Raw genomic sequence first — 26781 nt, 5'->3', positions numbered from 1 at the left:
TACATCATTTATGCAGAGTGAAAACATTTGTTTTGCCCCATCTGAATCCCCTTCATATGCCAGCAATAGCTGTGTATCATCAGCATACAACAGGAGCTTGATGCCAAAGGACTCGACCAGATGCCAGTGGGGTCATGTGAACATTAAAAAGAGTGGGACTCAGGGAGGAGCCATGAGGAACCCCACCCCCATTACTCCCTCTCCCCCAACTTGAACGTTTTTCCCTGGAGTAAAAGGTCTTCATCAATACTACCTGTTCTCAGTTATCCGAAAAGAAGCCCAGCCAACTCAGAGCAGATTCAGCCATACCCAAGGACTCCAACCTGTGCAACAGGATTTTGTGGTCCACAGAGACAAACGCTACTGACAAGTCTAATAGCACCACCGGTACATCGAGTCCTACATCCAGGATTTTTTTATTAGATTAAGAGATCTCTAATAATGCGGGCTCACTGCTATGTCATGCTCCGATTTAGACTGAGAAGGGTGCAAGAGGTTGCCTTCTGATAGAAAAGCAGTGAGCTAAAGGTTCACCGCCTTTTCAGGAGTCTTGGCAGCAGCCAGTAATAGTGAGACCAGAACTTTAGGTTCAGCATTAGTCTTCTTAAGGAGGGCAATTAACTTCACCCTCGTCCACGAGTCTGGTACTTCCCCAGATTGGAGAGAAGCTAAGAGTAGCTCATGGTAAAAAGGGGCAATAGAGTTGGCTATTAGTTTCAAGATATGTGGGAGAAAGTGGTCATAGGGGGGACCCAGATTTGCAACTTGATAATCGGGCCTTCAGTCCCTCTGTCGTGGGAGGTGGAATTTAATACATTTCCTTTTGATGATTTATCATCTCATCCATTCTACAATGAACTGCCAGGATGCTTCAAGCCACAGCTGGAGAGTCAACGTCTACTTCTGGAAGGAAGTCGGACAATGTACACAGACATTATTTCTGACCAGTGGTCATGAATATACACAGGCTTGGGGAAAAGTTTAGATTCCTTTAATATGTTTATTTTAATTTCTCCACACTTTGCTTCGTTTAGGTTTGTGATATTTCAAATTTTGGGGTAAGAGAGAGGGGCATGCTAGCATGGGCTGGTTATATCACTACCTACACTACGTGTGTCTTTCCAAGACCTGCTCCAGAGGAAGCTACATAAAGACCAGTGAAGCCTTGTTCCACCCGTTGCCGGGAAAGCGTCAGTCAATGTGGCCATCCAGTGTTCCCACAGACCAAGTGGTGGCGTGAGATCTCAAGTATCCAACACCAAAATACTGGAGTGGGGCTGAGGTGTTGCTGCTTCAGTAACACATGCTTTTAGTCATGTTGGCAAGCTGTGTTTTAATCATTTGGCAGAGATACGGAGGTATATTGCCTTTGAATGTTAATCACGGCATGCATGCATTGCTGTTTCGCGTCTCCTACTTCATCAATTACCACCTGATGAGTCAGAATTGTAGTACAGTCGATTTAATGTAAGATCTTTATTTTGCTACTGAACCACAGGAACAATTCTTTCAAAATCTATGCATGACACTTCTGTAACATTTACAAAACTAAGTTTTGGCAACTTTATTATTAAAATAAAAACAAAAGCTGCCAATTTAACTACTTGCTAATTAAAGTATGCTTAATGTATGCCAGACTCTCTGCTTGAAGGTTCCGACACCTGTTTAAAATTAACATATCACTTCTAGGTGATAACCAATACATCCTCGAAAGTATGTTGCCATGGGAGCGTCATTGGACACTCCAAGAAATTAGAATGGTGCACGGTAGAAGGACCTCGGGAAAGCATATTTTGTGAAACTTCCGGCTGCTTTGTAGAGGCTGTGACGTTACCGTAAATGAACCTGCGGTGCACTTCACAAAGAACAGATTTCAAGGGGAGTGTTTCTGCACCTTCACTCCGCTGCTTGGAAGGCAACCAACAGATTCTGGCTGGCTTGACTTGCCAGAATCAATCCTGGGAAAGCTGCAAGGGTGTGATAATTAGCACACAACTCGTAATACTGATCCCTGTACAAACTCCTATTTACATAGGGATAGGATTCAGCTGTAAACTTTTAATCAGGGCGTTGGTGGCAGGTAGCCAATTTAGGAGGACAGGCTACATTATTATCACTTTAATAAATAAAAGGCTTTCCTTCAAAAGTATTAACTCCGATGTGAGCATTGCTTGTAGCCTGGCTTTGGAAAGTGAAAAAAAGTAATTAGTTTGTTAATATCCATAGGGTCCAGACAATCAGAAATGATCCCCTATGGCACAGAAGAAAAAAAAAAACAAAGCCCGCCTTTTACGTAAATATCTTCGCATTACGGACAATGAACGGCTTGCACAGCTAAAATCTTGCATGGGTACATTCACATTCAGGTTGGAGTAACCCAGAGGGCCAAGTGTGAGACATGCAATAAGTTCATGAATGATAGACCATGCCCAATCACCTGCCTACAATCTAAATCCGTGGGATAGATATAAAATGTTTTAAAACTTTAATCAAATTGCATTAAAAAAATGTGGGATATACCATACACAAACTGCATGCTCTCCTACCATACAGCATGGTCTTTATTTTGGAGCCGCCGATGCCTTTAGCTCATTATTGTTAGATAGCATTTTTAATAACCTCGGAAGCCAGTCCTGTAGTATTGCATGAGAAAGATCATACATCATTCAGCTCAATGGAACCAGAGTCAACCAGAAAGGAACATGGTTTGGCATTGCTCATTTCAGTTGCTGTGTTCACCACATATGTTAAACAGAGTCGAGACATCCTTATCGCACCATTCTCCAGCTTGGCCTACAGAGCGGTTTCGCCAGACTCAAATTTAATAGAAACAAAACGTACATTATACATTAGTTTGTATGTACACACGGAGGCTTTAGGCGAGACCTCTTCAACCACTGGTCTGTTCAAGAATCATTCTTATTTAGTTCAATCCACCCCAACGTACGTCATGGGTCAGCCCACTTCATCTATAGACTGTCTTGCATTTTAATTGATGACATATCACACAACCACCTCAAAAAGTGTGCACTTCGGACTTACTTTTCTTTGCAAACAGATGTTGAGCACCTTCAGAAAGGGACATTTTTCCTTTTAAACTTTTGATTCTGTTAAGGAAATGGCTCTATTTGCATGATCAACTCCACAGATTTGGGCGGGTACTGCTGTTTTTTCAACTCTGAGTGCATAGAGGCCTGCGCTAACCAGACCTCAGTACCAGAGCTCTGACCCATAAACATGTATTTTAGATAGGCATATACCCAATTGGTAGAACGTTACTTATTTAACGGTCCCTGGTATATGGTAGCAAGGGTACCCAGGGCCAGTAAGTTAAAGTGTCCCACCTGGGCTGGAACACTTATAGGCCACCCTGGATGTAAAAACAGGTCTCCCTGTCTGCCACTGCAGACTAGCAGAGAAGTTTTAAACTGCTTACTCGACATAGCCATTTAAACGAATGGCAAATCCTAAGCCCCCTTGCCCAGCTCTCCGGTGCTGCTACACCGCTCTCGCCCGCTTCTACCTCGTTTTCCAGTTTTCTCCTTCCTTTCCCCATTTTTCTGACTGCTTTTGTCTGTTTTTAGGTCTCGGCTAGCGAAGGCTGCGCTTGCGCAGTCTCGCTTGCGAGATTTAATGACTGAGAAGTGGGGCTTGAACCCGCCCCTCTTCTCTCCTCTTCTCCATTGGCTGGCCTCTTAAATGCTGGTCAGCCATTGGAGAAGAGCTTTGTCTCTCCAAACAAGCCCCGTCTTTTTCGGATTCGTGGGGGTGTTTTTTCGATTCTCTCTTTTTTGAAGCCCCGCCCCTTTTACACGTGGTGGGCGTGTTTGTTTGTTTTTTTAGTGTCGGAAGATTCATCAATTTTGTGCGCGGTCGGAGCGGACATGGGGTTGCCTCTTTCTTGCTGCTGGATCGGCGTTTCAAGTCCGGTGAGTACAAGCGTTAAGGTAACAATGTTGCTCCTGCTTGTTCCATCCTTCTTCCGTCTCCCGTCTCCCTCCTCCCTCCTCCCTCCGCCCTCCGCCCTCCGCCCCCGCCCCCGTCCCCGTCCTCCTCGGCTCGGTCCCCGTCCTCCTCGGCTCGGTCCCCGTCCTCCTCGGCTCGGTCCCCGTCCTCCTCGGCTCGGTCTCACGCGCATCGCCTCCGCCCACTCCTGGTAACAGGGTAGAATCCGCTCAGCCTCACGGTCCGTGTTGAGCTGTGTTCGCATTTCACCCCCGCCCTGCGCCAGATATGACTGATGGGACACCATTTCATTTTCACGGATTGCAAATGTCCACAGCCCACCTGAAGTGTGGATGTGTGAGCCCCACATACAGATTCCTGTCTGCATATGAACTCCAAGAGAAGAAACTGCAGCCAGACATGTCTGCTGGCTGCACTGCTCTGGTGTCCCAGGAGGCGCGGACAGGTAGGATCAGGAGGGGGACACGTCAAGGATGACCAGGCTGAAAGCAAGGGAAGAGGCCGCCCTGTGTATACATTGCAAGGGACAGACGCATCTCCAGAAGTTGATGGACGCACTGAACATAAACATGAGAGAGCAGCATGGCGAGTTTCTCTTTGCTTGCATGAGAAAGTCTAGAAATACCCCCGCCCTCTTCCCCAGTGCCCGTCATCCTCGGTCTCACGTGCATCGCCTCTGCCCACTCCTGGTAACAGGGTAGAATCCGCTCAGCCTCACGGTCCGTGTTGAGCTGCTTTATACCGTTTTTGTATAGCGCCTAGTTTCAAAATTGCTTCGTCTCTTGGCGTTGATTCAGGGTGTAATAGAGTGCAGCACTTGGGATGGAGTACTGTAGAATGCTTCTCCGCTCTTTCCCTCGTGTAAGAATTATGCGGAGAGGAATGCTGTGTTGTGGTCCAAGAATAGGATGATGAATGCATCTTGTGTAATATCCCAACGGTTCTGTCAGTGACGGGTGCATTGTGCTTTCATTGTTATTCCTGAGTTAGGGCTGTGATTTTAAGAGTCTTATTTCTCAGCGGCAGCTTTGGAGATTGATGGCGCTTTTGATTTCAGTGGAACGTGTGCCTTCATCAATGTGTGACGTACAGTATATGTTTGAAAGCCATCATTTGTGATACTTTCTTTGCTGCTCTATATTTTCAGGTGGAGGACCAAAAGGTGATTTTTACTTGGTAATTTCCCCTTTATCATGCAAAGGTGTCACTGTGTTACCTCTGCTCGGTACACTGAATTGTTTTTTGAAGGAACCATATTCACCTCAGGTCGTTGACCTTCTATAATTCTAAGATTTTATCTAAGTGAATCTTGCATAGATTAAACTTTATGGCGCCTATAAAAGCCCTGTAAGCTTGTGCCTTTTTTGAGCTGTTAATAGGTGTGCACGTTTTTTTAGCTCACCAGGCAGTATGGTTCTTTAGCCTTTCCTGGTATTTAATTCTTGGTGCGTCATCTCACTTGGCACTATAATGTGAGAAAATGCGAGAGTAGTGTTACAGTTCGTTCTAGTGGATTGCATGCATGAGTATGGTAATTGCATACATACAGAACTCCACTGGCTCTCCTTGCAAGCCCACACCATCTTCAAAGCCATCTGCGTCAGCTGCCAACTGGTCACGCCTGGCACCTCTGCCTCTCTGTAGAATGCTTCTCCGCTCTTTACCACGTGTAAGAATTATGCGGAGAGGAATGCTCCTCTGCTCAGTTTTGGTATTGGTGGTGAATGTGTCCTTGTTCACTTCTAGCGCTTTTATACACTTTGCAAGGCGCAAAGCATAGAATTCTTTCCTCAGTCCTAATACTGCTCCTTTATACACTTCCTGGAAGGGTGTAGGACTGCTGAGAATGTTCGCCACTTACTTCTGGGAAATGTGAAGGATGTTCTGCTGTTCATGTCCGCTGAGATGTGATTCTCCTCTTACTCGTGTGAATGACCACCCCCCTCACTACAAGGAATGAGGTCTCGATATAGATCGCAAAATGGTGAAAAATCCTGGAGCACTTTTAAGAATACACCTCTGGTCACTGCTGGGAATTAAAGGCGGCGAGCCAACAAATTAACATGGGGGCAGAGCTAGGGGCCTGGCTCTGCTTTAAGCTAGTGCAGGAGCCGAGCCTTAGAATATTTGACATGTAGATCATGTTGGAATATGATATGGCGTCTTCAATGTTAAAAAATGTGCTTCTTTAACCAGTGGAAGCGTTTCACTTCAGATTATATCTCTGTAAAACTGTAAGGTAGCACATAGGGTTAATGTGCCTGCAGCTAAGAACATGTACCATGCAGATCACAAAGTGCACATAATGTAAATAGGTCAGTGGGCTACTGCGTGTGTGTGTGTGTGTCTGTGTAGGTGGCTCTGTGGGTGGCTCTATTTGTGTGTGGGTTGCTCTATGTGTGTGGGTGCAAATGCAATAGGTCTCGCATTTGAGAGTGATTAAGCTATTGACATTGTAAATAACAATGCCGTTTCTTTAACCTCTTCTGTGCCCATGACGAGATTGTCTCGTCATGGAGCACGGTTGCGCTGTGCCCATGACGAGACTATCTCGTCATGAACCCCGCCCGCTAATGTACCGCCCGGCACAGGAGGGGGAAAGGGCGTGGCACAGAAGGGGTTAAATGTTTAAAAATAAATAAATAAATAAAAATAATAATGTCATGAGCAATGCCAAAAGCTCTAACTTTAACAATGCCGAGACCATTGTATTGTAAATGCTTGTTTTGCCTCGTTTTTACTTCTTTCTCCTTCCTTTCCACCTCAGATTTCAGAGTGCTTTCTCTTGCGTTTGCCTCGTATTTCACTGTTTCCCTTATTTTTCGCATTGCCCCCCTACCCATGTTCCCACCTCACCCACCTCCTTCTAGCACCCCTCCTTCCTCCCGGGAACTTAATGGAGACCACAGTACAACCCCCCCCCCACCCCCGGACCACAGTACAACCCCCCCCCCACCCCCTAATGAGTAGGCAGACCTCAAACCCTGCTTTTCCGTGCTGCTGCATCGCCCTCTCCTGCCTCGCTGTACTGCTTTCTCCTTTCACTCCCTCATTTTTCTGAGGGCTTTCTTCTGCTTTTTGCCTTTGTTTTTCACAGTTCCTCTGTCTCTCCCACCTGCCACCTGTTTTCCTGCCTCCCGCCCACTGGCTCCCAGGGCCTAAATAATGGAGGCCAAAGTAAAGCTAGTCTGTGCCCATCCACGCATGGATCGTGCCCAACGCCAGGACCCCTGGCTATTTCGACCCACTAAAGGTACAACATCTCTGACCTCAAAGCCCTAGACTCTGGATGTACCAACAACCCTGATGAGCTTTCAGGAAAATGCAATAAGCTCCAGCGCTTCGAATGCCTTATGGGTGATGTGCTGCGCTTTACAAATGGTTTGATTGGTTTAATAGTCACCAATACAGCAGGTCTATAGAGTTCTATGGCAAGATGTTGTATATTAAAAATAAGGACATTTTTAATGTCCTAACAGAACAGCAAAAAAACCACAAATTGTTGTTTCAACTGCAGACGCTACTAGCCCCATTGCAGAGTACAGAGTTACAGACTGACAACTCAGTTGTGCTAACTTCTGAATGGGACTACTAAGGATGGTACTTCAGGGTATCAAAATAATGGTCACATCCCATATAAACCAAACCTGTTGCCCAAGTTGAATTTATTGTAACTTATGAGTAAATGCAACTTTTAACAAGTTGCCACTCGGTTGGCCAAGTTTTCTAGTGGCCATTCAAAGATGCTGGCCACAAGACAGACTTCTGCCCTTCTGAGTAGCGAAATGAACAACTCCGAGGAGAGGGAAAAATAGTGGACTGCTGCTGGAAGAGGTGTTACCGCTCCCTGGCATGAAGACTCACAGGGTGTGAGCCCAAAAGGCGAGCTTCAAAGGGGAAGCCACCGTTAAGGGCAAATTACTTGAGAAGCTGCACCAACTGCTGGACTGCACCTGCTGATCCTTGGGCTAGCACAGAGAGGACTGTGTCTGTGATGCCCAGCTTGTTTGAATGTCACTCACGAGCCCCAAACAGAAGAATTGAACTCCAAGAGTCAGTTGGATGACTTCCCATGGCAGCACCAGTCCCACAAATGCTGAAGAAACCAGTCTTTGCTAGTCAGTAGTCACAATCGCCTGATCACCACTGATGTGCTGACAGAGACCAAGTGCTGATGCTCAAAAGTTGCCCACAAGTCTGCTGGACCTGGAAGAGTCTTCGGAGTATAGTCTGGGTGTCCAAGACGGATACTAACTTTCACAAAAGGGAATAGCTAGTTTTGCTGTGACTGGAGACCAGTAGTCCAGTGGCAGCTGGATTTTTGCTGGACCAAAAAAGACTTCAAGAAACACTGACCCTTGTGGTCCAAGTTGTCCCACCTGGACCAAGTAAGAGCCCCAGGAAGTCCCTAGACCTCACAGCATCCTGTATCCCTTGCACCAGGACCACTCCATTTTAAGTCTATGGTAGTTCACCCATAGAACCTGGAATTGGACTGGAGACTGCTTTGGTGACAAGGTAAATTTCCCACAACTCCTTACTGGCCTCCTTGACCAACCCTATCGGAGTTGGTCACCTAAATCAGGCCGGAATAGCTGAACAGAACTCTATAGAAAAAGTTTAGAAAATTTGAAAAACTTTCCACTTACCAATGCTTGTTGAAAATTTCCATGCAAAGCAGCGATTTACAATTTACTTAAAAATGTATGTTTCTAGGACCTTTAGGGTTGATTTTGGTATCCAAAAAGTCATAAAAATAAGATCTATTTTTAGGTCTCGCCTGGCTATCGCGTAAGCGATCGCACAGCGAGACTCTAGTATGGGGCTCCCAAAAGTGCTCCCAAAAGCGGATTGCATGGCGAGCACGCGCACAATCACGTGCATCGTGCCGCCATGCAATCCACTTTTGGGGAAGCGCTTCAGGCCACTGGCGCGTGCACTGGCGACGGGCGTGCGGTTACGCGCACAATGACGAGCAGAGGCGCCATATGGCTTTCCTCTCTCGTCATGGTGCGCGCACATCGCACACCACTCGCCAGCCAGCCTGCTTTCACTTTTGCGCCTCAATGCTCCTCCCCCTCCTCCACCACAGAGCACGGCTCACCGCTTGCTCCGATCTCTCGCTCTCTTACTCCCCATCCCATTCACGCGGCTTCTCCCCCCACCCCCCCCCTCCCCTTCCTCTCTCACTTGGCCTGTCAACCTCTCTCTTGCTTTCGTTCTCCCTTTCTGTTCACCATTACAGTCCTGCGCCAGGGCTCGACAAATCCACTCGCCCGCTCGCATTTGCGAGGTAGAATTAATGAGGACGAGCTATTTTTAGGTCCTACTCGCCCTTTCTGGCGAGTAGGAAAACAAACTAACTTTTGTCCTCTGTCTTTGAAAACGGAGCAAATGTGACAAGATAACAAGATTTAAAGGCATTTTTATTGCTCACAAAGCGAATGAGCAATAAAGATGCCTTTAAATCTTGTTAACTTGTCACCTTGGCTCCGCTTTCAGAGATTGAGGTCAAGTGGATTGCAGTTAGGTCGAGGAGATTTTTCAAGGTACCAGACCTGCAGGACTAGTACCATTTTTCGAGCCCTGTGCGCTTATACAATTCAAGATACTGAAATATGTTTAGCCCTATCACATTATTAGTTTTGGCTCATGCATTTCTTTCCTGTAGATAAATATTTTTTTTAAAGTATTTTAAAAACAAAAGACCTCTGTGCAGAGCATTTGATCCTCCAGACATATGAATTGCACGTCATAGCAAATTCTGTCAGCGTTGGCACGCTTCCAAAACAGCTCATCTGACAGCTTACATTGGTTTGCTCAAGATCACAATGTCAATTGGAAGAGCCAATGCAGACTCCTAACTAAAACATAAAAAGCTGGTGGATTTCCATACCGACGGTGTAAACTAGGGAGACTAACTTGCCAGTACACATACCTACATTTAATTTCTTTTGGCAACCTTTGAAATGACTTGGAATCGCAAACGTGTTTTTGTTTTTCTTTCAATGGCAAATAAACTTGACATTATGTTTCCTTTTCGAAATAACGCTGTGTCCGGAAAAGTATTAAACTACGGCATGCGTCATCCTGCAAGGCAATAGCTTTTTCGCCAGAACCAAAACAAGCATTTGCAATGCAATAGGTCTCGCAGTTACGCGACTTTAAGCTATTGGCATTGTAAATGACAATGCCTTTTATTTAGGTTTTAATAAGCAAAACAAAAAAGGCATTGTCGTTTAGAATGCAAATAGCTCAAACTCGCGTAATTGCGAGACCTATTGCATTGCAAATGCTTGTTTTAACAAGCAACATGTTGAAGGACGCGCCTTATGTGTTCACAGATCGTAAAGCATTAACACATTTGAAAGCCGATTTAAGGGCAGTGTTCACAATACTAGTCTGTACCCGGGCGAGTTCATCAACCAAGTAAGGCTGCCTAGCTTAACTAGGTGACTGGCACAACAGGAAAGACGATTTAAACTGCACGTACGAGTACTGGCAAGAGAAGCCACTGCAAAGTTTTGTGTTCGGTGGCCGGATATAATAAGCACTGAAGACAGACCTCCGCTTTCCCCTAACGGCTAAACGAAATGTCACCACAGTGAACCGATGGGACGGGGGTTGTTTGTGCAGAAGGCGTTGTTAAACCCTGACAGGTCCAGACTCCCAAAGCAGGAAGAATAGACGGTGTCTAGGTACCTCTCACGAGCCGGGTAAGAGTTCCCATAGTTAAACGTAGATGGCCATGATCTGCAGATGTTCCCCTATGTTACATAACAATTACTACTAAATGCAAACTTTTAGAATTAACAGAATGTTGGTTGCTTGCTTTGTTTTTATTGGGAAACATTGTTGGCAAATTGCTATGTTTCCATTTTGGTTAAGACATCGTGAATCCATCGATACCAAAAGGCTCACAATGTACATTTAGGATATCATCGTTAAACACCGCTCCTAATTTTCAAAATCAATCATGCACAGTCTGCATGGCAGTGGCATACCTTTTCTTGATGCATGTTGGTTAATGTAAACAAGCATTTGCAATGCAATAGGTCTCGCATTTACGCGAGTTTAAGCTATCGGCATCGTAAATGACAATGCCTTTTATTTAGGTTTTAAAAACCAAAGCATAAATAAAAGCAATTGTCATTTACAATGCCAATAGTTCAAACTCACATAAATGCGAGACTGTTTGCATTGCAAATGCTTGTTATAAATTGGTGTACGAGTTCCTTCGTGTATGTGACTCTTATTCCGTTGTTTTGCTGCTTCCAAATGCTTTACACTTATTCCTGTAAGTCTAACTTCTCAAAGCCACAGTTATCCAGGTTTGAGCTAAGATTTAACAAATGAGCCTGACTGGACACAAATCAGTATCCAGTGTACTACATTGCGAGTTCGCACAACCACACCATATAAAAACACCACTGTTCTCAGATTTCTACTGCATAGGCTTGCACCGTTTTTGTTTTTTAGATGCCACATTTCTCAAGGACAGATGTAGCCTGTCACTGCGCAACAAACTTTATTGGTTTCTTTGTAGAATTCTTACTAATTCCTACTCGACAACACATCTGCATGAAAGATCTATTGTTTCGGATTCTTTGAAACTGCTTTGACATTGCCTAGGAGTATCTTTCTCTTACCTATTGTCCGCTAAGTGTACCATTCCACCTTGCACTTGCATGGCCTGAGAGACTATTTGACATCTTAAAGTACACTGACCAAACATTAAAATAGTTCTCATATCCAGAAAGCAATTGTTCGGTTTCTGATTTTCCTTTTTTTTCTCCCCACTGCAGCAGACTTGTTCAAATGTTCCAGGCGTGACTCAAAATGCAAGCCAGACCTAATGGCTTTGCCAATGCTTACTTCCAAAAGGGTCTGCAGTTTGTTGTAACAAATACCAACCTGTAGGTGGCATAACAGTATAAAGGAGTCTGAGACTTAAGCTTAAAAGTGAATTACATTAGTAGTATTCTCTGTAACTTAAGAGTTTACAGTAACTGCAACTAATCGTTCATGTTTCAATACCATCAATGAGCATTGGCAAAACCATTAGGACTGGCTATAAAGCAGTGTTACTCAAAGTACGGCCTGGAGACCGCATGCATTTTCTCGACTCTTTCACCAACATTAAAAATATGTTAAATAAACAGTCATGCCTTTCGTTAAAGGTTCATTGAAGTTACAGAAGGGAAGACTGTAGGTTGCCCTGCACTGCTTAACTTTTGGAACACCTTCCTTTTTAAAAGACATCTTGCAGCAATAAAGTGAAAATATAATAAAGTCTCTTCAAAAGTCCAAAAGTGTATCACATTAACATGCAGGACTGTTTCACCTCAGTACAGCAGATTATCAGTGCATTGAGAATTTTTTTTTTTTAGTGGTAGTTTTCAAACATTAATTCAGATGCGTTCATTCTTTCTTCTACATCGACTACACGGTCAATAGTGAAGCAGGAGGCGAGTCAGTTATGTGCACTCCGAGAGTCCTGGGTTCCTATTATACATGAACATTATAGTTTATTAAATCAAACAACGCAGCAGGTTTTGTACGGTGCACAGTCTGAGGTTCTGTATTTCGAGGTCCTCGTATGCGATAATGAAGAAAAAGGAGGGAAAGTGAAATGAAACAGTTGACAAGGCTCACACAATTTGGTAAAGTGAGGAAGCCGGGATTAATCCCAGTTTTGTGGGTTTCACATTGTGCAAGTCAGCCATTAGATGTATAGGCTTTGCTTCCCCTATACCCAACTTATCACCAATCCCGGAAACCCAGGCCCTCACTGCCCACTCCTGACTGCCACCCTGCTGCCATCAATGCGGCCCTCCGTCACATCAGAGATCAAAAATGTTGGTCCCTGGGAAAATCTTTGCGCTTACCCATGCTTTAAAGCATCCACAAATGTAAACAGTCATTCACAAATTTTGTTTGCGTTCATTGTATGCACAAATGTGGTTTGTAACATTAACTGCTTCGCCACTGCAGAGTAGCAAAAATTATTGCTTTTGTGTTGACTGCATATAGCAGAAAAATAACTAAATGTAACATACAACATAGTTGAGTTTATTTTTCAGTTTAGAATAATCCCTTGAGCATTCTAATGGAACTACTTCCTAAACGGTTGAATGGTACATCACCAGCTGAGGTGGTAATACTCCTCTGGGTGGAGCCAGGCTAAAGCCAATTTAAGCATATATTAAAGAATTGCTAAAAATAGGTCATCCAAACAGTTGCGCTATTAATATTAAGCCAGGCCGAAAAAGCGAAGTTTAACTTACCGAGCTAGTTCATTATGAAAAGTGTAGAACAATCAAGCACTTATAAATGGAATATTGTGTCATTCACAGATTTACTACCTTGGAGGCCATTGAGAATATGTGAGAAACAGTAAAAAAATAAAATCCAAGGGTGGGTGAAAAGTGGTTTTCTTTGCATTAAACACTATTTTTTGCATTAAGCTAAACATACTGCATTCCGTGCCTATGAGCACCATACCACGAGCAAAAAGTTGGTGCTAATTTACATCATAATTACCTAAAAAAGAGAAATAATCTTTGCATGTTTATCTCTAAATTTGCTGTAATGTCATGATAATTGGCTGTGCCAACAATATTACCGAATAGTGGTATAACGCCGAAACATCCCTTCTGTAAATTACTCGGCTCGTGGGCAGTGCTCGCTTTTCCCAAAAGGCAATGCAGCTGTACGCAAACGGCAGAATGTAGTCCTGAAAGTGCTTCCTTTGATGCCTTAAAAAAAACTAGTCTTAGGGAATTCTCTAACGAGCTAAGCTTTCAACGGTGCACGAGCCACTAAGGGGCTCATAACAATGTCCCTGATTTCAGCCTGTAACATCTCCCAGAGTTCTAGATATCGCTGCATTGATAACTGCAGGGTGTTTGGTGGGGACAGCAATATCAGGACTCAGAAGTGGGGCCCTTGGGGTTGGTCTTGGAAATGAGGAATTACCAGGAGAGATCAGTGACCTGAATCCTAATTCTTCCCAGTAATTCATCCTTTGCCTGATAAAAGCAGTGAGAGTCCCAGTCCATGATCGTGTGTTAAGGGTTATTAAAGAGATTGTAGGGTTCAAAGATGAGCAGTTTTAAAGGGTAGTATCGGTTATTTAGGGCTCAGGAAGACTAGGGTTTAGGGGCGGATTGGGATTTTAAGGGTTACAGGAAGTATAGCCTGAACAGGTAGTAAGATTTTTATACGGTTCAGGGATGGGTAGAATTAAGGGATAGAAACAGCCTTTTAGCTTTCAGGGAAAGGCATAGTTATGGGGTAGTGATGAGTTTTTAGGGTTCAGGGAAGAGTAGTGTTAAGGGGTAACAAGAAGTCTGTATTTTTCACGAAAGGGTATTGTTAAGGGATGTAGGGGTTGCTAGTATTCAAGGAAGGTTAATTTAAAATTGCAGTATAAAATGAGGAAATAGATTTAATTTAGTAAATAAAAATATTCAATTTGAAGTAAATGTAATACTACTAAAGCATTTTTTTTTAAATTAAATACTTTAAAACTCAATTATCTTTTGGGAGCAGAAGAGCTTAAAAAAATAATAAATAAAGTCTCTCCGGCCACAAATCGTAAAACAGGGAACTGGACAGAACAACCAATAGCATAGCCAATAGGTCTCGCTTTTGGGACCTTATAAGTATTTAGTTATGCAGCACAATATACTTGGTGCAACAACATCAACTGTTGCATGGCTAAACACTTATAAGGTACCAAAGGTGAGACCTATTGGCTATGCCAATGCTTGTTTTCTTTGCCTTCTGCTATTAGTATTCATGTTTATTCCCCTATAAATATAGACGTACATGTACCTGAATGTAAAGAAAAAAAATTGAACTGGATGAGTTGATCACACACAGAACAGAGCAGTGCTGCTTTGGTTGGAATAAAAACCTTAACTATAGTGCCGTGGAAAACTGATGGGAAGAGCATGCCCTCAAGGAGAGAGAGCACAAAAACATCGGATGGGAAAGGATATAAGGGAGTATGTTCACAATGGATGTAACTTTCTTCATGTAGGCAACCAACTCGTTCCCATGAACTCTAACGACCTTTATTTCCCAAATGTTTTGTCCAGCTGGGCCAATCATGTGCAGCTTACTTCAAGGCTATTCCCCTGATGTGTATGATAAGTAACAGGAACGGATGAAAGAGGCCTGCTGAAAGTGGTGCGGAGGGAAAGTGCCAGGCTGAATTACTTTGCGACGATAGGCGCTAGATCCCAGCACAGCTGGCCGAGGCCCGGGTCTCAGTGCCAACCATCCAGTCTCGCCTCTTGTGCAGTGCCACTGGGTTGTGCTGTCAGAGAGGTCATGGGCACAGCCGAGCCTCGGGCTGGCCTGGCTCTAAGAGCCTAAGCTCGAGCCAAGCCATCCATAGAAGTGTCGCTTAAATTGTCCAATAAATAATTTGCACAAACCAATAAATTAATCATAACATATCTTGTGCTAAGTATGTACTGTAAATACGTGTTAAGAATCTTTATTATGAAGACCTATTTTTGAACATCTGGGTGCCTTATTGGTAAAAGGGTCACGCGTTTCCCACTCACAGTTATAGGTTGAACCTAATATTCAAGCAGTGAATAGAATGAGAAGATTGAAAACTGCAGGTCCCTGAATGCGGAGCGCAGTGTGGCAAGAGCAGGGCTGACTGGAGGTGTCCACAGCAGGGGTCCTCGTGGGATCTTAAGCAGCAAATAGTCCGAATTTGTAAAAGCAATACACCGATATCGATTAACAGCCCTGGAATTCACGAACTGCCGTAGCTGTAGTAATCGAAAGCGCGCCTCACACAGACATATTTCATTAATTTTTAACAAGCAGACATCCAAACGTTGCACGCATGTGTGCGAGTTGCCTGTAAGCGCGAAGGTGGGGGGGGGGGGGGGGGGGGGGGCGGGGTGGAGGCAGGGAGCAAGCAACAGGAAAAACAAATGGTGCTGAAGGCTAGCGGTTCGCATGTGCACGCTCGCGTGAACGCAAGCTTGTTGCCAGCCATCAGCACTTTGAAAACTCACCTACTAAAGTCTCTTCGAGCAGCGCATGCGCACTAACTCAGCGAGACCTAAAAACACTATTCTCTCAGGAAGTGCCATGTTAAGGTAGCTCTGGAGTGGAGGTTGGAAAGCGAAGGGGTGGGAGGGTACTGGGACTGCAATACAGCAACATATACCTCCCACCTCCCCTCCTGTGCTGCTGCCAGAGAAGAATAAGCACCAAAATTATCTAGAAGACATAACATTGCAGTGACAAGTGTTTGACCCAACGCTCAAGCTCTGTTGTAACACAAAAGCTAAACCTGATAAAGAGCCCTGGCAACTTGATAAACAAAGGATTAGAGATTCTTGGAGGGTAAGCGCTTTTTCTGTGGCATCACACAACGTCAGCCCAATCAAAACAGGCCCTCCAACATGTGGGCGGAGTTTTTTTATTATGTTGATCACAAAGTGTGGCAACAGCCCAAAAAAAAAATATATATTTCTTCGCTTCAGTATCCAAAGAACAAAGTCGTTTGGCGGCCTCTGTTGCCTTTATCAAACAGAAACGATGCACTGCCTTTCAAAGAGTCAGCCTCTGAAAGCACATGGCTACACCCAAAACGGTGGCCAGGGTTCAACACCGAATGCGAGAAGCCTCCAAACACAAAGCATAGCGGGTTAGGGATTTTATTTATCATCGGAATAATCATTCCTTTTGAAATAAGAGTCGAGCAGGTCAAAATAGAAGTTGGAGGTGGCACAGAGTTATTAAGATATAATAGTTCTCATCTAGCACGTTCAGAGGGGAGAGAAATGCTGCCACACAGGGGCACTACGCTCTTTTAATGGAAATGCTTAACTGGGCACAAGGATCAGACACCCAGAGAGAAAGATGGGCCTGGTCTAGAAAAGGGAGGTCCCCGTGTTCTATTGGCACTGCTCAGAGTCACCCAGTGCAAGTTCTCGATGGAATCTGTAGGTGACGCATTTATAAACATACCTCGAGGCAATTCACACAGCCAAATACTTGGTTTACATTCACCATGATAGAGGTGGCCAAGGCATCCATGGGTATGCGCTCTACTTTTATACTACTACTCTAAATTATCCTGTGACGGGGTAGGGGTGATATATGTGGAGGGGGAGAGGGAAAGAGGGAATATGAATATAGGTAAAATCTTGACATCCGCTTGTGAACTGCTGTATGCAGCCCGGAGGTCAATTCAAAGCAGCGGCGATCTAACTGGAGACAGGAAAGGTGCTAATAAAGGGGTAGAGCTGGAAAACAACAGTACATTCTGGGCAACTAGGCCGGAAGAAAGAAGCAGAGGCGACATGGCTGGGGCAGGAGTTGCACAAATCCCAAATAACTAAGCAGACAGGGGAACAGAAATAAGGAGGACGCAAAGCACATATTTCCACGCTTTTCTTAATACTGTGTACTAGTGGGTAAAATACATTCTTTCACTACCTAAACGTGACAACCCCGAGAGTAGGTAAAATGTAGGCCTTTCACGTGCCTACCCTAATACCCATGCGTAAAATAAGTCTTTCTATAGACCACTCGTTCGGAAAGGTAACATTAATATCTGTCAATTTACTATTAGCATAGCACCTCATTGCCCTGAAGCGGTTCCCAAGGAACTACTTCATTTATGCTCTTAGCCGGCATTGTGTTGATTTCCTGTCACTGTGCAAGGGGGTGTCAGCAGTGACAGCACATCATGCATATTAAACTCTACATAGATGCAACTAAAATACAGTGCAAAAGAGTGGACTACATGGGAATAATTTTCAATGCCTTTAATACAACATAACCACACTCTAAGGAGTACTAAACATACCTTCAATAATTCCGTGACATAAAATACATGTCTGTCTACACACTTTACTCAATACTGTTTGATTGGTAAAATGCATGTGTTTTACCGACCTCCTGTTGGCCCTCCAAGTGTGCACAATCCATATCTTAGTACAGACCACTTGATAATTATTTGTGAGGGTTACACAAATGTCAAGTATTGTAATATTTATTTAGCGCTTACTAGCCCTATGTGGAGCGCTGGCCTGCACCAATAGCATGTTACACTAAGTGTGATTGGAAGGGTGTTTTCTTTGTCTCGATTCGATGAGGGAAGTGTTTCCATGTCTTGTGCGATGATCACCTAAGTGTGATAATTGTGTTATGGGACCAGCACTTAGCAGTGATGGGAATGAAGGTGCTGGCAGCCTTGACTGATGTGCAGACCCAGTTATGTTATTCTCCTGTGTTACACTCTACCTTGATGGTTACTGCTCAGGTCGTCCACTCAGGAGGTCTTATGGACCCGAACAGGCCAGGGTGGGACGAAACCAGGTCAGAGAATTGCCAGGCTAGGCTACATTATAGCCACGCTTTCTGTGAAAGTCATTAGATGTTCAGAAATGGTCATAGAGTTATATGGCTAGCCAGGAAACGCAGGGATGGACTATGTTACAAGCCCTCCGCTGAACAGCAGATCTCCAAAAGTCACTTCACGACTGTGGAGGTGGCGAGCAGAGTGGTTCTGTGGACAGATATGGGTGTTGGATTACAGGCAAGGCCTGTCAGAGACCTGCTCATATTAAGAATATACAAAAGCCACGTGGCAATGTCTATTATAATGGTGCCGGTACTGGTATAACATCAGACGCAGAACACTGAATGTTGGAGTATTAATTGGGGACAGAAAAAGGTAGAAGCCCTGGGGCTGTATTACACTGTGCCTCGGGGGACGCAATGGACATGTACTCTCGCTTTGTCGGCCCCTGGGGCAATTTGGTAATAAAAAAGGGCTGCAATTGCTTGTGCAGCCCCTTCTTTAATACAGATATACCTGGTACATATGTAGCTCCAGCACTATCATACGAGTTTATCCCCTCATTTGCGCTGGGGAGTGGCCCCATGCAAATGAATTTTGCCTCTGCGCCCGCGCTATATTATGGATGCAGGTGAAAAAGGCAAACATGCCCTTAAAAGAATGCATAGAAAGTGCACCACAAAGAGGTGGCGTACTATCAGCGGGCCGTCTGAATACAGCCCTCTGGAAGGGAGAAACTGGGTCCCATGAACCCCCAGACATCTACCTGTAGGCAGATGCAGTCACTCACTGCACCTGCCTGCAAAGGGATCTCTCTCCTCTCTTGAAAGGGCAGGCAGGTTGCGACATGCACTGTGAAACACAGAGTAGCTTTTAAACATCCCTGGGGAGGGGGGGGGGGGGGAAACAAGAACAAGACTGAGAATATAGTTCAAGTTATCATTCTGTAAAGACTTGCTAAACTCCCTATTAACTGCCCTACTAAAGTGCAAATAGCACTGCTAAGTTCAGTTTCACAAGCAGAAAATCGGGCCATATCACTCATCATACACAACCCCACCGCCCCCGCCTGACCCCACCATAGGGTTTGCCACTGAGGCTAAATCTTTAGGACAGCATGCATCACTTAAAGTCCACAGCCACTTCTCTCTCCCTGACTCAGCACAGATTCTCTTCTGTGGAAACAGACACTCTAAAAAACAAAAAAGCAAGAACATACTACATTTCAATCTTTAGGCATTAGAACAAGAATTTGAAACTCGCTACCTTTTGTGCTACGGACCAACACTTTACTTGCGGCAATGAAAAAGAACGTTAACCAATTGGATTACAAAAGACTCTAAACTGGACTTAACACTATTCTCTCCCTTGAATTATCATAGTTACCGAACCCACATCTCTTTACTACAACCTAGTTTGTTTTCTCCCAATATCGCTCATATATACTTGCCTTTATGGTTTACTACTCTGTCCTTAACTTGTGGTTAGCTTTCTGTAACACACCTTCTTAATCATTAACTAACATCTATTCTCACATATTGTGATTTTCTAGTTTACGTCACCGCCACTAATGAATCGCACAATTAAAGGACTGCCTTGATTTTATGTGCAGGCTTTCTGTAGCTCCTGTACCTTTCCTTTCAGCTGATCAACCTGCTATCTTTTATAAATGTATCTGCAATTGATCCTACATATACACTAACTGCTGCCTTATGTACATATAAAGTTCTTTCAATTGCAAACAGTGTGCTAGCTCCTTCGGACAATATAAAAAAACTATGCTACGCAATACGAAGAAATGTGGGTTTTAAATTAGCCTCATGTCAGGAAAAACTACTTGAGCAAAAAACGAGGTTGAAGTTTTATGTCCTACATTATCAAATCAGTATGAATGACAACAATGAAATCTGCCGTGGGACTGATAACCATATGGTACAAGTAATAATGTGTTACGCATTCAAAGTGTTGATAATGTGTCTGGTCACCACTCAAGGTACAGCATGCGAAGAACTCATACAAACGGAATGCAATTGGTGAACTGAATTATTCCACAATGCCACTTAAAAACAAAAAGCACAGAAACAAACTATAAGCGAACCAGACATTCACATGAATAGTTTAATAGATTGATAATGTAGAGTCTCAAATTACAATTAAGGAACATACTTCAATACCCCTGAGGAAGCTAGGGGCCACATTCCTTGAACTTGCGTGCAGAAGTGGCATTACAATTCGGACTGCAGCATCAGGTCAAGGTCGGCATTCGCGCGCTGGCCACTCACTGCAAATCTCTTGAAACACGGTGGACAGAGACTGCGAGAGCTAGCATACTTAACCTTTTACATATTCACTTAAAAGACCAGGGGTTAGTACAGTGTCCATTTGTATATACCCCCCAATGATTGTGGGTATGGCATATCATAGAACATTGTAACAACCTGAGCGCAACGCAGTGTTCAAGGGCAACATGCATTTCTTTGATAAAGCCGATCAACAATCCTGGATGTACGACGCGTGTAATCAGGGCCTTAAGTCGACCAGGTCCCTGGCGCGGTAGTAATTAAAAGCCAGCATTGAAACGGGTCAATACAGTGCCCTATAATCCTGTCCTTACGTTTAACGATAAAAGCACTGATCGAAATCTGAAGAACGAAAGTAAAACACAATAAATAATCCAAGTCAGAGATTTAGTTCATGTTAATACTTAACGTGTTTTACTTAACCTTCCATTCCCTAAGAGTGTTTGTTATCTATTTGATGTTGTATTTCTGTAGTTTTGCTTTATGAAGCATTTTACTCGTAAGTCTTCTCGAAGTGTTTATAATGGAGTAGGATTGAGGGCGCAGGGCGAGCTTCTCATAATGGATGTCAGAGTCAAAACGCTGTTCAGAATATATGGCCATCCACTCGTTGGCCTCTCTGAAAAGAGCACAGAGCAGTGGTCATGTATGCCAATTGTAACTGTGATTCTATGCAAATGTGTGCGAAGGAGATAAACAGTGGGCAAAATACTGACAAGGTGTAAATAAAAGACTGAACTGCTTACAACTGAGTGGGGGTGTTGAGTGTGGTGAACGGAAGGTGATACGGGTAAGTACATAAAGGGAAAGTGACAAGACAGTGCTGAAGAGGAAAGAGGTGTGGTAAACCATATGCAGAAGAGTTTCAGAACGATGTGAAGAGAAAAGGGCGCACGTTTTTAACAGATTGCAAGGGAATGTGGTGTGAATGGAAGAAATCGAGACACTGAAGGCTTTTTACCTCTTCCGCAGACCTCAGTAAGGATTAAATCACAGCATCGTAATTTCAAAACTGAAAGATTGTCCATATTATTTACAACAAATCTTTGTTAAACATTTATCTTACGCAGCTAACAAATAGTCACGGCTTCATTTAGGTGTAGGTCAGTCGATGTGTTATATATCTTCATGCAATAAAAGGAAGCACAGTTGCAACAAAAACACACTTAAGCAACACTACATGTTTATGCCACTTCTTTAACTACACCCCTTCTAAAGACACCCCCCAAAAACGCATTTAATTCATCTCATTTCAACCCTGGGGGTAATATGCAAGCATTTAACATAACTCCCGTCAATAATCCTACGCATGCACATCTATCCGATCTCTCTCCCAACAACTGTGCATGCAAGTAACATGAACATTTATATAACGCACATCGCGACCATGTTGAGTCTAAGATTTTCCCGTAGCCTCACGTGAAACGTATGTCACTGTAGGCACCACAAAGAAAACGATTCAGGGACAAGTACTTGTATTGGCGCTGTTCTGCACAGGTTGTGTCCCTGCTGTAAACACTGGAGGGGGTAGGGCAGGTACACAGAGACTATACGGAAGGTGAAGGGAGGAGTTACACCATGAAAATAAAGGGAACGACAGCAGGAATATATCATAAATGGAAGTATGAGAGAATATAGGCTAAACTCTTCTTAGTTACGCACTTCTGGTGTGGTTATTTTGTCCAAATAAAGTAACGGATAGCTGCCACTAAAGCATGCCTGCTAGGAGGAGGCACTTGCATTAGTTATTACACCCCACACAAACAAATATTGAGGGGGCCATTCCCTTATCAGCGGGATAAACAAATTAGCCAAGTATTCTCCCTATAAAAGAAACTTCCACCCAACTAGAAGGTGGCCCCTCTCTGTTGGTGTCACCTGCCGGAACCCTGCTGCCCCCTCCCAACAACACCCCGGGGGTCTATACCTCTCACCGCTTCCCAGCGCTGCAGGGCGCCGCCATCTTGGGTCGGGGACGACTCACACCGCACTTTACATGCTACTACCTCCGCGATGGATAAGTAGTGCGCGACTCTCGAGGCGTTAATTGCTGCAACCAGGTCCCCGCGGAGGTCACTGACACCTTGTGGCTGGGAGGAAGTAACGGGCTACTGTAAGACGAGTTGGGAGTCTGGCAGGGCCAACCTGGCAATTAGAGAAGACAGTGCTGAGGCACGCGGATTCATACCGTGGCGGAGGAGGACTCGTGACTTCACTTGCTGAAAGGGGGCGGATGGCCGGAGAGGCTGCTGAGTGACGTCACCGCGGTGAAAGACGGCTGGTAAACAAGTACGGGTGACAGTGGCCAATGACAGGGAAGAAGGACAGAGTCTTACGACCACGGCGGCCATGCCTAAGTGGCTATGAGTCTTTGTCTTTTTCACTGCCCGCCTTTTTGAATAAAGTGGAGATATGCCATCTTTCTCTTTATTCATCCCAAAGATGTAGTTTCTGCTTAATAGTATATTGTCACGCAATAAAAAGTATTTTTTCGAAAAACTTTAGTTTGTAAGACAAGCTTTTTCAAAACAAAGTTATGGCAAATTGGAATGTTTCAACCATGTAACTCAGAGATCCCGTGCTTTGGGGCTGTCATGAAGTAACGACTCTCATTAAGTGTGTGTGAACAGAGCGGTACACTGAAGGTGGCTTCTGCCGTCCTTCCTATTAACAGCGACATGGCTCCCCGCATATGGCTGCAGGGTGTTGAAGATGTATGACGTCATCTCAAGAGTTCTGGTAAACAAGCTCCAGTGGGCGGGTACCTTGGGCAGACAGTTCGTGCTTTTACTGCTGTGCTGAAGTGTAACCTTCCCTACGGACTAGACTCCAAACTGGAATGTATGACATATTTAAGAATTAAAGACACGTGGTGCATTGTGTTGTTATGAGACCATCGCTACTACATTGCAAATGTAACCTGAAAGTTGTTTTTAGCCAAAGTGCTTACTTAGGCAAACCCACAATGAAAAGCATGCCTAGAGCTTCAGTTAACATTTTTAGGTCTCGCCTGAGACAGCGCTTTAGCGCTGCTCTGGCGAGACTTATAGTAAGCGACTTTTGGAAGTGCAAACGAGTGCTTTCAGGCCGCCAACTACAGTGCATGTGCGCCGGGCGCGCACCATTTGGCAGCCTGAAAGCACTCGTTTGCTTTCACTTTCGCGGCCGCTTTGATGTGATCGCGATCGCGACTTTTCTTATCCTGCCGTCAGTGTCTTTGATGTTGTCCGTGGGATCAAGGGTTCCTGTTGTGTGTGTGTTAGAATTTCTTTTGTTTGTTTATTTGTTACTGTGTTATATTTTCAGCTGGGCAGTGACCATTACAATACGAATTGTCATGCCAAAAAAAAGGACGGAGTTAAGATTTAAAGCTGGCTTTGTGGCTCATCAGAAAACTGCATGATTAACTATACCTGGTTAGGAAACATAACTTGTGAGACTTCGACCGATGTGCAAACATCTGAAAAAAATGTACGCCAGCAACTTTGCTACGAGAGACCAACTTATCTATAAGTATGAGAATAGCACAGACCCCACAACATCTGCTGTGAAATGCGAAAGCTTGAACTGATAACGCAGCACGTCCAGACAAAATATTCAATTAAGAGCGTGAAGGAAACCGCAGCCATGTAACAAATGGTGTCGACAGGAAAACCTACAACAGAAACTAAATTCCAGACAGTACAAAAAAAAAAAGAACTTAAAGCAGTTCACGGATCATAAACCGCAAAGAAACCACTCAGGACTTCACAACAACTACTATTTTCAGTACTTCGAAAGAAGCTAATCGTTTTCCTTTCGGCGAAAATAAAAAGCACATTAGCTGTAACAATATAGACGTAAAATATATAAATCTACGATTTAAGTCTAGACTTGCGGGAACTGAACCCCGTGAGCGCTGACGGGCACTGCCTGACCGTACAAGCTGCTCGTACACCCGGGAGCAGTTCCTAACACACAGCGCCTCTAAAAGCCTGCACAGACTGGCGCCCAACGCCAGAAGACGAGTGTGCTTACCCTGTCAACGCGCTTCAGCACTGCCCTGTCTAATCAGGATGGTCTGCTCACAGGAAGAAGACATGCCAAGCACTGATAAGAGAAGGGAAAACAAACAACCGAGAGACCCTCTAGCACAGCGTGACCAGGTCACAGCAATAAAAGCCGGCACACCTTGCATTATAAAAAAAAAAGGGGCGCTGCATTCCTACACTGCCCCAGCTTTTCACTGCCTCTCCTTGTCCGTGTCTTTACGCCCGGCACATAAACAACCAGCCCGCGGGAGTGTCCCCAGACAGCTTGCAGGACACAAATCTCCTATTTCTTTGTTCGTGTGCTTGATTGTCATGTGGCACATTACGTAAACTTTGCACCAGTGCAAAAGAATTGCACATTGATTTTACACGATATTTGTTCCTTGCTTCACTCGGAATTAAACAAAGAGGTTTTCCTGCAATCATGTTTTTGGAAAGATGTTTGCATTGGGCCAAAAATGGAGTAAAGTGTTTGGCTCTATTTTTGTTACTTGTAAGATGGAAATGTGCAAACAGGAGGCTAGCCATCACTGGTGCAGACATAATTTTGACCCAGTCATTTCCAGATAACATAGACTGCAGGGGTGAAATGTAGCCATTTACACTTGCACCTGGACACACGCTAACTGTATAATCTGTAAATATCGGTGAAAAATTGAACCAGAACCATTAAACCAACATCACTGTAATTCGACCTAGGTTTTACGCCATATATTTTGCTTGCTATTATATGCATATTTCCACCAGGACAAAAAGCAAATGAAATAAATAGAATGTTCTCATTTTTTTTATTTTAAATAAAGAAGAAGATAAATGCATTTTGCTCCCATTTTGAACTGTAAAAGATGAGACGATGTTTGAGGGAAAAACAGTTTGCATTATCTCAGATTGCATAAACTCCTTTTTGTCTTAAGCAAAAAGATTTAATGAAATAACATTTGGAGCCAAATCTGCTTTTCTCCAGTCCCTGCTATACAAGAAGGAAAACGGTGTAAGTTGCTTGCCACACACTGCTGCACGCCGCACAATGCTACACGAAACACTGCTGCACGCCACACACTGCTGCACGCCACACACTGCTGCACGCCTCACACTGCTGCACGCCTCACACTGCTGCACGCCTCACACTGCTGCACGCCTCACACTGCTGCACGCCTCACACTGCTGCAAGCATCACACTGCTGCACGCTGCTGCACGCCGCACACTGCTGCACGTCACACACTGCTGCACGCCGCACACTGCTGCACGCCACACACTGCTGCACACTGCTGCATTACTCACTGCTGCATGCTGCACGACACTGCTGCATGCAGCACACTGCTGCACGCCGCTGCACGCCACACACTGCTGCATGCCTCACACTGCTACACGAAACACTGCTGCACGCCACACACTGCTGCACGCCGCACACTGCTGCACGCCGCACACTGCTGCACGCCGCACACTGCTGCACGCTGCACACTGCTGCACGCTGCACACTGCTGCACGCCGCACACTGCTGCACGCCTCACACTGCTGCATGCCGCACACTGCTGCACGTCGCACACTGCTGCACGCCGCACACTGCTGCACGCCACACACTGCTGCACACTGCTGTATTACTCACTGCTGCATGCTGCACGACACTGCTGCACGCAGCACACTGCTGCACGCCGCTGCACGCCACACACTGCTGCATGCCTCACACTGCTACACGAAACACTGCTGCACGCCACACACTGCTGCACGCCGCACACTGCTGCACGCCGCACACTGCTGCACGCCGCACACTGCTGCACGCTGCACACTGCTGCACGCCGCACACTGCTGCACACCTCACACTGCTGCATGCCGCACACTGCTGCATGCCGCACACTGCTGCACGCCGCACACTGCTGCACGCCGCACACTGCTGCACTCCACACACTGCTTTTATGCGAGTTTATGCTACTGACATTGTAAATGACAATGCCTTTTATTTGTTTTAAAACCAAAACATAAATAAAAGGCATTGTAATTTTACAATGCCAATAGCTCAAACTCTTATAAATGCGAGACCTATTGCATTGCAAATGCTTGTTTTCAGTGGAAGTCATACAACCCATATCTACTTTTTGGGAAGCGATTTCACTTTTTGACGTACATATACAAGCTGAT

General features: G+C 44.6%; 1 protein-coding gene across 2 annotated transcripts in view; it reads right to left on the bottom strand.

The window, feature by feature from the left end:
• The window catches only part of TSC1 (TSC complex subunit 1), a 296095-nt gene extending 273268 nt beyond the window's left edge, over nt 1-22827 (bottom strand). For both annotated transcript variants that reach the window (XM_085613904.1, XM_085613905.1), the window contains exon 1: nt 22541-22827. The gene's annotated coding sequence lies outside the window, so the exon portion shown is untranslated. The remainder of the gene's footprint in view (nt 1-22540) is intronic.
• Between the last annotated feature and the right edge of the window lie 3954 nt (nt 22828-26781).

This window comes from Triturus cristatus, chromosome 1_2, assembly GCF_964204655.1.
Source record: "Triturus cristatus chromosome 1_2, aTriCri1.1, whole genome shotgun sequence".
Taxonomy (NCBI): Eukaryota; Metazoa; Chordata; class Amphibia; order Caudata; family Salamandridae; genus Triturus; species Triturus cristatus.
Note: the sequence above shows the minus strand (reverse complement) of the source record. Positions and strands in the feature narration are given on the sequence as shown.